Raw genomic sequence first — 13,078 nt, forward strand, 5'->3', positions numbered from 1 at the left:
GCCTAACTCTTTGTGCATTTGCAGTCCAAAGCAAATCTTAAACTATGCACAAATTTAGGGGGAGCTCTTGCTTATCACATACTTCTCAAAGCGACAATGTTTTTCACTCTTATTATCATTTGTCGAAGCTTTGATCTATATGTTGTCATCAATTACCAAAAAGGGGGAGATTGAAAGTGCAACTATCCCTAGGTGGTTTTGGTAATTCCTAACAACATATAGCTCATTGGGCTAACATTATTCCAAGATGAATATTTCAGGAAAAGCTCAATGAATGGCACGCCATGGATGAGAAAAGTGGACCCCTCAAAATGCTAAGGACAAAAGGATTGGCTCAAGCTCAAAATCTCAAGACTCTACATTTTATATTTTAGTGATCCAAGATCACATTGAGTCTATAGGAAAAGCCAATACTATCAAGGAGGGATGAGGTGTTGTTTAATGAGTTTCTTGCTCCATAGTGCTTAGTGATATGCTCCAAATCCCTCAACTACTTTCTCACATCCTCATATGACCTAAACCAAAGTCAAACTCGGCCCTACCAATTCCTTCTATCCGGCGCCACCGAGTTCATATGTCATAGCCACTGCCACAAACCCTAGGCAAATCGGTCTCACCGATAGGGATCTCGGTCTCACCGAGATGGGATTTTAATCTCTCTATTTCCCTTCATAATGTTTCGGTACCACCGAGATGAGCGATCGGTCCCACCGAGATTGCAATGTAAACTCCCTGTTTCCTTTTTGTAACATTTCGGTCCCACCGAAATGAGCGAACCGGTCCCACCGAGTTTACCTAACCAACTCTCTGGTTAGCTTATTACCAAAATCGGTCCCACCGAGTTTGTGTAATCGGTCTCACCGAGATTACGTTATGCCCTAACCCTAACCATATCGGTCCTACCGAGTTGCATGTCGGTCCCACCGAAAATCCTAACGGTCACTAGATTTGCTGAATCGGTCCGACCGAGTTTCTCAATTCGGTCCCACCGAGTTTGGCAAGTTGTGTGTAACGGTTAGATTTTGTGTGGAGGCTATATATACCCCTCCATCTCCTCTTCATTCGTGGAAAGAGCCATCAGAACAAACCTACACTTCCAACTTGCTGTTTCTGAGAGAGAACCACCTACTCATGTGTTGAGGCCAAGATATTCCATTCCTACCATATGAATCTTGATCTCTAGCCTTCCCCAAGTTGCTTTCCACTCAAATCTCATTTCCACCAAATCCAAATCCTGTGAGAGAGAGTTGAGTGTTGGGGAGACTATCATTTGAAGCACAAGAGCAAGGAGTTCATCATCAACACACCATTTGTTACTTCTTGGAGAGTGGTGTCTCCTAGATTGGCTAGGTGTCACTTGGGAGCCTCCGACAAGATTGTGGAGTTGAACCAAGGAGTTTGTCAGGGCATGGAGATCGCCTACTTCGTGAAGATCTACCGCTAGTGAGGCAAGTCCTTCGTGGGCGACGGCCATGGTGGGATAGACAAGGTTGCTTCTTCGTGGACCCTTCGTGGGTGGAGCCCTCCGTGGACTTGCGCAATCGTTACCCTTTGTGGGTTGAAGTCTCCATCAACGTGGATGTACGATAGCACCACCTATCGGAACCATGAAAAATACATCTATGTCTCCAATTGCGTTTGAATTCTCCAAACCCTTCCCTTTACATTCTTGCAAGTTGCATGCTTTACTTTTCGCTGGTCATATACTCTTTGCATGCTTGCTTGAATTGTGTTAAGATTGCTTGACTTGTGCTAAGATAGCTAAAATCTGCCAAAGACTAAAATTGGGAAAATGATAAATTTTTATTTGGTCAAGTAGTCTAATCACCCCCCCTCTAGACATACTTTCGATCCTATAGCTCTTGTGTTAGTGCCACCAGAGCGGTGCTGGCGGAGTGAGGGGTGGCGGCCAAATAGAGCACCAGCACTACAAGAAATATGTCAACTTATGACCTTCTGTCAGTGACCCTGGAAGAATTGGTCATAGATTTATGACCATTTGAGACCATTTGGTCAAAAGCTGTTCGAGGGGCTCCAAACCCTAAACCATTGCGACCATTTTGGTCAGAAAGGTCATAATTTCCTTACATGAAATGGTCATAAAGCTAACAGCGCTAGTCTGCTGCCTTATTTCTAGTTGTTAACGACCAATATAGATGGTCATAGCCTTGTAAATTGTGGTGGGTTGTGATGACTAGGTGCCATCTCATCAGTTTTGCCTATGTGTCATGTCCATGTGGCAGTTTTTGCCCTAGGTTGTGAAGCAACCTATATTTCTGTCATTCCCAAAATTCCCAAAAAAATCTCATAAATTCTTTGGGTCATATCTTCGTCAAATATGTAAAAACCTTCCTTTCCTACAAAAATATTCATTTTCCTATTCTGTTCAGAACAACAGTTTGTGAAGGAAGTACCACTTTGGCATGTCCAAATGGTATCCATTTTCTACAGTGCTTTCCTATGCCCAAATAACCATCCTCCACCAAATGCCAGCTCAATCCATTCATTATTTTGAGCCGAGCTTCAACATTTGTATTTATGTCCTGTGTGGTGGTTTGCAAAGCAAGTACCACCTAGGCTCCTCCTTTTGAGCTGAAAATTTGTGAAGACGGTCTTCTTAGTAACTAATCATCCTCAGCCAAAACTCACGCCCATTAGCCATGTACATTTCCCGTACCGCTAATCAAACACTTGGCTGCTTATTCATGTTTGAGCATCGATCGGTCTCCTCGTGAGAATCTTATGTTGTGATTTTCTTCCTAGCACCTACCTGGGGATTTCCCAACCAACTGGACATGCCTAGGCCGCCCAGAACACATGGCAACGCCACGGTCACGCGGTGACCACGCGGCGGGCATGCGAGCTTACGCGCTCTAGAGTTGGGGCCCTCGGCCACCGTCCAAACGTCGATGTCTCGCCATAAAACCATGTATTTCTAATTAAATCGATACTTATTTAACTATAAATGATTTTTGTAAAAAATAAAGAGTAAACTATGAGGCAGCTGCAGTTCAAAATTGACCCACTTCCAGCTGAATCGGCGACAATTTGTCTTTTTCACGAGAGGTGGATCAAAACTTTTTACACCCAACCATTTTGTCAATTGTGCACTAAACATGGCCTAGTATTTTATAAAATTTATTTGGTCCATTTTTGCAACAATTATTTGGTAGTTCCTTCACAAAAAAACCTCATTTCGGGCACTCGAAAAATGGAAAATGAATTTTCCGTGCAAAGAAAATGAAAACTCCCTTAGGCAACATTGTTTGGAATTCCAAGATGCACCCTTGTGCACAATATGAGATCATTTGAACAAACTATGCCATGAATGTGGCCATAATATTGATCATTTGGCTTGAAAGCCATGAATCTTCACGCATGATAGCTCATTTCTGAGGACACTTTTTTAAAATAATTACCGTATTACAAGTTTATTATTTTTCCTGGAAACTCGGTCACATATAATGACACAATGTGAAGGTTTTCCAATTTTTTGATTTTTTTGAATTTTTTATGCCCGTTTCAAAATGCGGTCAAAACGGCGGGCTTGACCGTTCCTACCTAGTGGTTGAATCTTGGAATTTTTTTGGTGTTTCTATGATTAAATAGATACTTATGTACCTAGAAATGATTTTTGTAAAAAATAAAGAGCAAACTATGAGGCAGCTACAGTTCAAATTTCACCCGCTTCTAGCTGAATCGACGACAATTTGTCTTTTTCACCAGAGGTGGATCAAAACTTTTTTCACCCAACCATTTGGTCAATTGTGCATTAAATATGGCCTAGTATTTTAAAAAATTGATTTGGTATAATTTTGCAACAAATATATGGTAGGTCCTTCACAAAAATACCTCATTTCGGGCACTCGAAAAATGGAAAATGAATTTTCCGTGCAAAGAAAATGAAAACTCCCTTTGGCAACATTGTTTGTAATTCCAAGATGCACCCTTGTGCACAATATGAGATCATTTGAACAAACTATGCCATGAATGTGGCCATAAGATTGATCGTTTGGGTTGAAATACATGAATCTCCTCGGGAAGGTGCTAGAACCGGCGAATGCTACAACTAGAGCATGTTGGGGTGATGCCAACATTTAGGCGACAGACTACGGTTGTGCGCGACAGTGCAATGGTGGGAGGGTCAACTATGTGTTCTATCTGATAGAGAACGAGCAAGATGGGGAAGAAAGTATAACTTGGGGGTGAATCAAATGGTTACACACGAAAACATCGTAGGGTCATGAGGCGACCGACCCATATTTAGGCCGATTGACCGACACCTAACAGCCGCCTTTTGGAAAATGGTATGGTCCAATATTGCAACACACATTTGTAGGCATTTGTAAAAAAAATCAGAGTTCTGGGTCCAAAATTTGGATTTTCGAGCGTGAGCCAGCCAGCCAATGAGAAGCGAGGAACCACCTCCACGCGGATCACCAAGTTGGACACGATCCAAGCCATCCATCACGCGCCCATCCAACGGTTGATCCTCTCCTGAAAAAACCAAAACCCTAACCCACCTACCCACCCACCGTTTCTCCAGATCCGATCCATCCCCACCCTCCTCTCCCTCATCTCCTCTCTGCCTTCGTCTCCCTCATCTCCCACCGCCGCCATCCCCACCCACCACCGCCGCCATCCCCACCCACTGCCGACCCCCTCCCCTCGCCTTCAACTCCCATATCCACTCAGGCCAGGCACGGCCATGGCGTCCCCCCTCCTCCTTCTCTTCTAGGGTTAGGATTTCCACCTAACCCTCCCCCGATCTGGCAGCCACGTTGCTCCACCAGTGACCTCCCTGCCCGTCTCCGGTCTCCCCCACCGGCAGTCCCCCCCACCCCGATGCCCTCCCCCCCGGGCGGCACCACACCCTCTTCCCCTCTCCCACCTTCTCTCTCACACCTTACCGCCGCCATCGGGATGGGGATCTTCGACCTGCTCGACCTGGCCGATGGCGCCTCGGGCAACGAGGCCGTCGCCCGCGTCGTCAAGAAGGTCGTCCCGCCCGACAACCCCGACAAGCCCACCAGGGCCAGCAAGAAGGCCGCCAAGTACAAGGCCAACGCCGCCGCCGCCCCCGACGCCCACGAGGCCCAGCCGCCGCAGCACCACCACCAGCAGCACTACCCCGACCCCAGGAGGTAACGTCCCCCGATCTGACCTCCCCCTTCTTCTCCGACCTCTCTTCTCCTCAATCCCCCTCACCACCCTTGTCGTTTTTTTAGGGGAGACCATGTTGATGACGGAGACCAGCCGGACCAGGGAGAGCAGGCGGACCCCCATGGCTACCAGGAGGAGACCTACGCGGATCGTGAGGATTGGGACAGGTGACCATCTCATTTCCCCATCTATCTTATTAATTGATGACATCTAGGGCTCTGACATTATTATCTTCCCAATCTGAAATACATGCTCAGATGTGTGTCTATTGTTCATGTTCAAATGTGTGGCCTGCTTATTTCTGTCAAATGGGTTGGGTTGATTCCTCTAGAAATAGTCAGATGAATCATTGTTGTAATTTGTAAAGCTGTCAAGGAAAGTAGTTTAGCCAAAATATTTATTGTGGGCATTCTGTTAGCTAGTGTGCATTGCCAAGTACAACTGTTCTACTTTGTATGGAATCATCTCACTATTCTGAACATCTGAAACTTGCTATGTGCAGGGTGAGGAGGTGGAGGAGTAGGGGTGCACCCAGCCGGCAGCCCTGTCCTGCTTGAGGGGGTGGGGGGCAAGAGGGGTCTGCTCCTCTGCTTCCATTGCGACCGCGGCAGGTAGCTCCTCCATCTCCCTCCCACTCTTCTCGTGCTCACTACTTCTGATGCTAAGTTGCTGAATATGTGATGCACTTGTGCCAAGGTATTTTAGAGGGATCTGTACTCAATATTGAACTGGATGTCCTGATCAACTTAGTTCCAGTTCAATATTGAGTACAGATCAACTTAGTTCCATTAACAAGTAGATGTTGCTGCTGTACTCAATATTTGAAGTTGCTTTTTTCTTTTTTGAGAGAAGTGTATTAGGTTGATGAGATTAATTAGCTCAGTTGGCTAAAGTAGCAACAACAGCAGCCACACTTTTCCATCCACTTTATAGCTGGACTGTACTTACATGCTTAGTATAACCTTGGACATGTAGCTGGACTGTACTTACATGCTTAGTATAACCTTGTACGTGGTTCGTTTGATTTATAAATGATTATTTGTTGCTGCTGCAGGAGCAATGTTGCTGATGGCGACGGGTACATGATGGTGGCTAGTGTGGTGGACGACCCGACCAAACCAATGATGCAAGGCTTCTCCTGCTGCTACTGCATGTCCTGATCAACTTAGTTCTTCCACAGGGAGAGATAAATTTTTCACTTGTTCACTGTGTAATCTGCAGATTACTTCCATTAATCACCTAGTGCTCCTGTTAGTGAGATTCATCTAGTATTTCTTTTTGAAAAGCATGCGATGCTCTGGAGTACTTGATCATGGCCTGATGGAACATGTCGTTACAGCAGCTAGAAGCAATCCATTTTATTAAATGCATTCTGGTTAGGATTTGGTCATGGCAGCACCTTGCTATTTTCTTTTCTTTAAATCTGGTTGCAAGTTTACTATCTTTCTAGAACCATCATCTTACATTTTGGGCATCGGGCATTGAAATTTAGGCATTTATGTATAATTTTAGTTCTGGATATGTCCTATGCAAACATTACTATCAATTGTCAAGTTGATTCTAAAATGTCTCATTAACTAAATTTTAGATGGTGATTTCTAGATTTAGTACCAATTTATTGTTGGCCTGGTCTATGCTCAGTACCTTGCTCTATACCAATTTATTGCATTATTCTGTTATTTACGGTTAAATATGCTATCATTAACTCTGAGAAAATGTTATGTTTTTGCTGATTAGTGGCAGTACATCTTTGCTTTACTATTCCTAGCAGCTGCAGTTCATCTACCATAAACATGCTGTGTACATTTTGAACCCCCAAACATGACACAAGTGATATGTATATGCAGCAGGGAATCGTCAACTTGTACAGTTTGTTTACTGGAATGTAACTTGTACAATTTTTACTTGAATATGTTCAGTTATGAAGTCGTGTAGTTGTTTTTTCTCATCAGTTCTAAACTGCAGTACTTTACTGAATTGTTGATGATGCTGAAGTCTCTAGTTTAGATGGAATAGCACCCCATCACCTGTTGTTGTTGTTATTCACCTTATCCTTGCTGTTCTGTTTTCTTGTTGGCAGATATTTTGAGTAAATTCAAGACGAAAGATGTTCAAAGAAGCTCCAAGACATTCTTATATAGCAAGTTATGTAATAATAGCTGGGTTATCTGGGAATTTAATGTATCTTCTCTCTGTTTGTGAATGAAATAGTAATTATGTATGTGAATTAATGTATCTTCTCTGTTTGTGAATTTCATGTATGTTTCAGAATTACAATTTCTGTTTCATATGAAATAGTAATTATGTATGTGATTTGAAAATGTGTGCAATGAAAACATGACTCATGCGACCCACTTATCAAAATAATTTGAGCACATTTGAAATTTCTGACGTGTGGGACCAGTGTATGATATTATGATATTTGGGACAAATGTAAAACAGTGGAAAATAAAATAGCAAAAAGTAAAAGATCATACGCTGTAAAAGGCCGCATCTAGAAATAAAAAGGCCAAATTGTTGGGCCAGGCCCGTGTAGCTAGAGAAAATTAATAGGAAAAAATACAGTAAAAAGGCTGAATTAATGGGCTCAGCCCATGTAGAAAACCGAATTGGACCGGGCTGAATCTTGTGCCACATCAGCTTGCCACGCTGGATGCCTACGTGGCTTGGGGAGGTTGCTAGTGACCAAAACGCCACAGTAGGAATATTTTGGTCGTAAACGTCTTTGACCATTCCAGAAGAAAGGTCGCTATAGTCAGTTTACGACGGCCAGCTTTTGACCTTCTATTTTTGGTCACAAAAAGGTCATAAATGGAAATTTGTGACCTTTTAGTGACCAATAGTGGTGGTCACAAGTTGACATATTTCTTGTAGTGCAGGGGCTCGAGAGGGCGCGGTGCCACCATCACCGGTCGGCTGGTCAGTTATCTCTTGAGGTCTTGAAAGGTCGCATCAGCTTCAGGGGTCCACTCAAATGACCCCTTCTTTTTCATCAGCTTGAAGAATGGGAGGGCGCGTTCCCCCAGTTTGGAGGTGAAGCACCCCGGAGAGGTCATGCAGCCCGCCAGCTTCTGCATCTCCTTGAGCATCTGCGGAGGGTTCATGTCTTCTATGGCCTTGACCTTCTCCAGATTAGCCTCGATTCCTCTATGCGACACTAGGAAACCCAGCAGCTTGCCAGAGGGAACCCTGAACACGCACTTCTCAGGATTGAGCCGCAGGTCCACCTTGCGCAAGCTGGCAAACGTTTCCTTCAGATCCTCAATCAGGGTCTTAGCCTCCCGATACTTCACCACTATGTCATCAACATAAGCCTCAACGTTCCTCCCGAGCTGCCGGCCCAGGGCGATGTGCATCAGTCGCTGGAAGGTAGCCCCGGCATTGCGCATCCCGAAAGGCATGAAGGTGTAGCAGTACACCCCGCAGGGGGTCAGGAACACCGTCTTCTCCACATCTTGCACAGCCATCTTGATCTGGTGGTAGCCTGAGAAGGCATCCAAAAAGCATAGCAGGTCGCACTCGGTGGTGGAGTCGATGATCCGGTCGATGCATGGAAGCGGAAAGGGATCCTGAGGGCAAGCCTTGTTGAGGTTGGTGAAGTCGGCAGACATGCACTCCTTTCCTCCTTTCTTGGGGAAGATGACCGGGTTTGCCAGCCATTCCGGGTACCGCACCTCCTGAATGACTCCAGCATCCTGCATCTTGCGGGTTTCTTGGACAATGAACGCCTGCTTCTCTATGGACTGCCGTCGAGCCTTCTCCTGCACTAGGCGCATGTTTGGGTATACCCTTAGGTGATGCTCGATTATTCCCCTTGGAATCCCGACCAGGTCCTTGGGCTCCCATGTGAACACTTCCTTGTTGGCGCGCAAGAAGCTGACCAACGCTTTATCTTGGTCCTGGGGGAGGCCAGCTCCCATGGTGAAGGTGGCTCCTGACGCCCCATCCTCATCAACTGGCACTTGCTTCGTCTCGGCTCGGTCTTGGGAAAATAACTGCTTCTTCTTGGCTGGTGCTGCCCTTGGAGCCTCAGGGCCCCCTTTCTCACTCGGCTGCACGGACGATGCAGTCTTGAAGATGAGCTTGAGGGCCTGCAGCACATCCTTGGTGTCCCCTGCCACCGTGAGGACACCGCTGCTACCTGGCATCTTCATGAGGTTGTAGGCCGGATGGGTTGCCGCCATGAACTTGGCCAGGGCTGGGTACCCAAGGATGGAGTTGTATGGCAGATCGATATGGGCGATGTCGAAATCGATGAGCTTGGTGCGGTAGTTGTCACGGGTCCTGAAAGTGATGGGGGGCGGATTTGCCCCAGGGGGCTGGTGGAGCCATCACCGACTCGGGAGAAGGGCTTGGCGGGGTGGAGTAGGCCATGTGGCACGTGAAGCAGGCTGAATGCCTCCATGGAGAGCATGTTGAGGCCGGCTCCGCCGTTGATGAGGGTCTTGGTGACTGCCATGTTGCAGATTGTGGGGGTGCAGAGCATCGGGAGCGTGACTGCCCCTGCCGTGGTAATTGGATGATCTTCTGGGCCGAAGGTGAGGTCGGCCTTAGGGGCCGCCCAGCCCGGGGGAGCCCCCGAGCTCACCTGGGAGGCACTTACTGAAGGAAATATGCTCTAGAGGCAATAATAAAGGTATTATTTATTTCCTTATATCATGATAAATGTTTATTATTCATGCTAGAATTGTATTAACCGGAAACATAATACATGTGTGAATACATAGACAAATAGTGTCACTAGTATGCCTCTACTTGACTAGCTCGTGAATCAAAGATGGTTAAGTTTCCTAACCATAGACATGAGTTGTCATTTGATTAACGGGATCACATCATTAGAAGAATTATGTGATTGACTTGACCCATTCCATTAGCTTAGCACTTGATCGTTTAGTATGTTGCTATTGCTTTTTTCATGACTTATACATGTTCCTATGACTATGAGATTATGTAACTCCCGTTTACCGTAGGAACACTTTGTGTGCTACCAAACGTCACAATGTAACTGGGTGATTATAAAGGTGCTCTACAGGTGTCTCCAAAGGTACTTGTTGACTTGACGTATTTCGAGATTAGGATTTGTCACTCCGATTGTCGGAGAGGTATCTCTGGGCCCTCTCGGTAATGCACATCACTATAAGCCTTGCAAGCAATGTAGCTAATGAGTTAGTTATGGGATGATGCATTATGTAACGAGTAAAGAGACTTGTCGATAACGAGATTGAACTAGGTATTGAGATACCGACGATCGAATCTCGGGTAAGTAACATACCAATGACAAAGGGAACAACGTATGTTGTTATGCGGTTTGACCGATAAAGATCTTCGTAGAATATGTGGGAGCCAATATGAGCATCCAGGTTCCACTATTGGTTATTTACCAGAGACGTGTCTCGATCATGTCTATATAGTTCTCGAACCCGTAGGGTCCGCACGCTTAAAGTTCGATGACGGTTATATTATGAGTTTATGTGTTTTGATGTACCGAAGGAGTTCGGAGTCTTGTATGAGATCGGGGACATGACGAGGAGTCTCGAAATGGTCGAGACGTAAAGATCGATATATTGGACGACTATATTCGGACATCGGAAAGGTTCTGAGTGATTCGGGTATTTTTCGGAGTACCGAAGAGTTACGGGAATTTGTATTGGGCTTTAATGGGCCATACGGGAAAGGAGAGAAAGGCCCCAAAGGGTGGCCGCACGCCTCCCCATGGACTAGTTCGAATTGGACTAGGGAGGGGGCGCCCCCTTCCTTCCTTCTCCTTCTCTCTTCCCTTCTCCTACTCCCACAAGGAAAGGAGGAGTCCTACTCCCGGTGGAGTAGGACTCCCCCCTTGGCGCACCCTCCTCCTAGGCCGGCCGCCTCTCCCTTGCTCCTTTATATACGAGGGCAGGGGGCACCCCATAGACACAACAATTGATTCCTTGGATCTCTTAGCCGTGTGCGGTGCCCCCTCCACCATAATCCACCTCGATAATATCGTAGCGGTGCTTAGGCAAAGCCCTGCATCGGTAGAACATCATCATCGTCACCATGCCGTCGTGCTAATGGAACTCTCCCTCAAAGCTTGGCTGGATCGGAGTTCGAGGAACGTCATCGAGCTGAACGTGTGCTGAACTCGGAGGTGCCGTACATTCGGTACTTGATCGGTCAGATCATGAAGACGTATGACTACATCAACCGCGTTGTGCTAACACTTAACACTTACGCTTTCGGTCTACGAGGGTACGTGGACAACACTCTCCCCTCTCATTGATATGCATCACCACGATCTTGCGTGTGCGTAGGAATTTTTTTGAAATTACTACGTTCCCCAACAGTGGCATCCGAGCCTGGTTTTATGCGTAGATGTTACATGCACGAGTAGAACACAAGTAAGTTGTGGGCGATACAAGGCATACTGCTTACCAACATGTCATACTTTGATTCGGTGGTATTGTTGGATGAAGCGGCCCGGACCGACATTACGCGTACGCTTACGCGAGACTGGTTCTACCGACGTGCTTTGCACACAGGTGGCTGGCGGGTGTCAGTTTCTCCAACTTTAGTTGAACCAAGTGTGGCTACGCCCGGTCCTTGAGAAGGTTAAAACAGCACTAACTTGACGAACTATCGTTGTGGTTTTAATGCATAGGTAAGAATGGTTCTTGCTTAGCCCGTAGCAGCCACGTAAAACTTGCAACAACAAAGTAGAGGACGTCTAACTTGTTTTTGCAGGGCATGTTGTGATGTGATATTGTCAAGACGTGATGAGATATAAGTTGTTGTATGAGATGATCATGTTTTGTTGAAGTTATTGGCAACTGGCAGAAGCCTTATGGTCGTCTCTTTATTGCATAAGATGCAAGCGCCAAATAATTGCTTTACTTTATCGCTATGCGATAGCAATAGTTGCAAGAGCAATATTTGGCGATACGACCATGTGACGACACATTAATATAGATCAAGATGATGGAGATCATGGTGTCGTGCCGGTGAGGATAGAGATCATGATAGTACTTTGAAGATGGAGATCAAAGGCACAAGATGATCATGGCCATATCATGTCACACATTTTGATTGCATATGATGTTTATCTTTTATACATCTTATTTTGCTTAGTTTGACGGTAGCTTTATAAGATGATCTCTCACTAAATTTCAAGGTATAAGTGTTCTCCCTGAGTATGCACCGTTGTGAAAGTTCTTCGTGCTGAGACACCACGTGAAGATCGGGTGTGATAGGCTATACGTTCAAATACAACGGGTGCAAAATAGTTGCACACGCGGAATACTCAGGTTAAACTTGACGAGCCTAGCATGTACATATATGGCCTCGGAACACTGAGACCGAAAGGTCGAGCGTGAATCATATATTAGATATGATCAACATAGTGATGTTCACCATTGAAAACTACTTCATCTCACGTGATGATCGGACATGGTTTAGTTGATTTGGATCACGTGATCGCTTAGATGATTAGAGAGATGTCTATCTAAGTGGGAGTTCTTAAGTAATATGATTAATTGAACTTTAATTTATCATGAACTTAGTCCTGAAAGTATTTTGCAAATTATGTTGTAGATCAATAGCTCGCGTTGTTGCTTCCCTATGTTTATTTTTGATATGTTCCTAGAGAAAAACTATGTTGAAAGATGTTAGTAGCAATGATGCGGATTGGATCCATGATCTGAGGATTGTCCTCATTGCTGCACAGAAAATTTATGTCCTTGATGCACCGCTAGGTGACATGACCTGTTGCAGGAGCAGATGCAGATGTTATGAACGTTTGGCTAGCTCAATATGATGACTACTTGATAGTTTAGTGCACCATGCTTAACGACTTAGAATCGGGACTTCAAAGACGTTTTTGAATGTCATGGACCATATGAGATGTTCCAGGAGTTGAAGTTAATATTTCAAGCAAATACCC

The sequence above is a fragment of the Triticum aestivum genome, chromosome 6B (assembly GCF_018294505.1).
Source record: "Triticum aestivum cultivar Chinese Spring chromosome 6B, IWGSC CS RefSeq v2.1, whole genome shotgun sequence".
Classification (NCBI taxonomy): domain Eukaryota; kingdom Viridiplantae; phylum Streptophyta; class Magnoliopsida; order Poales; family Poaceae; genus Triticum; species Triticum aestivum.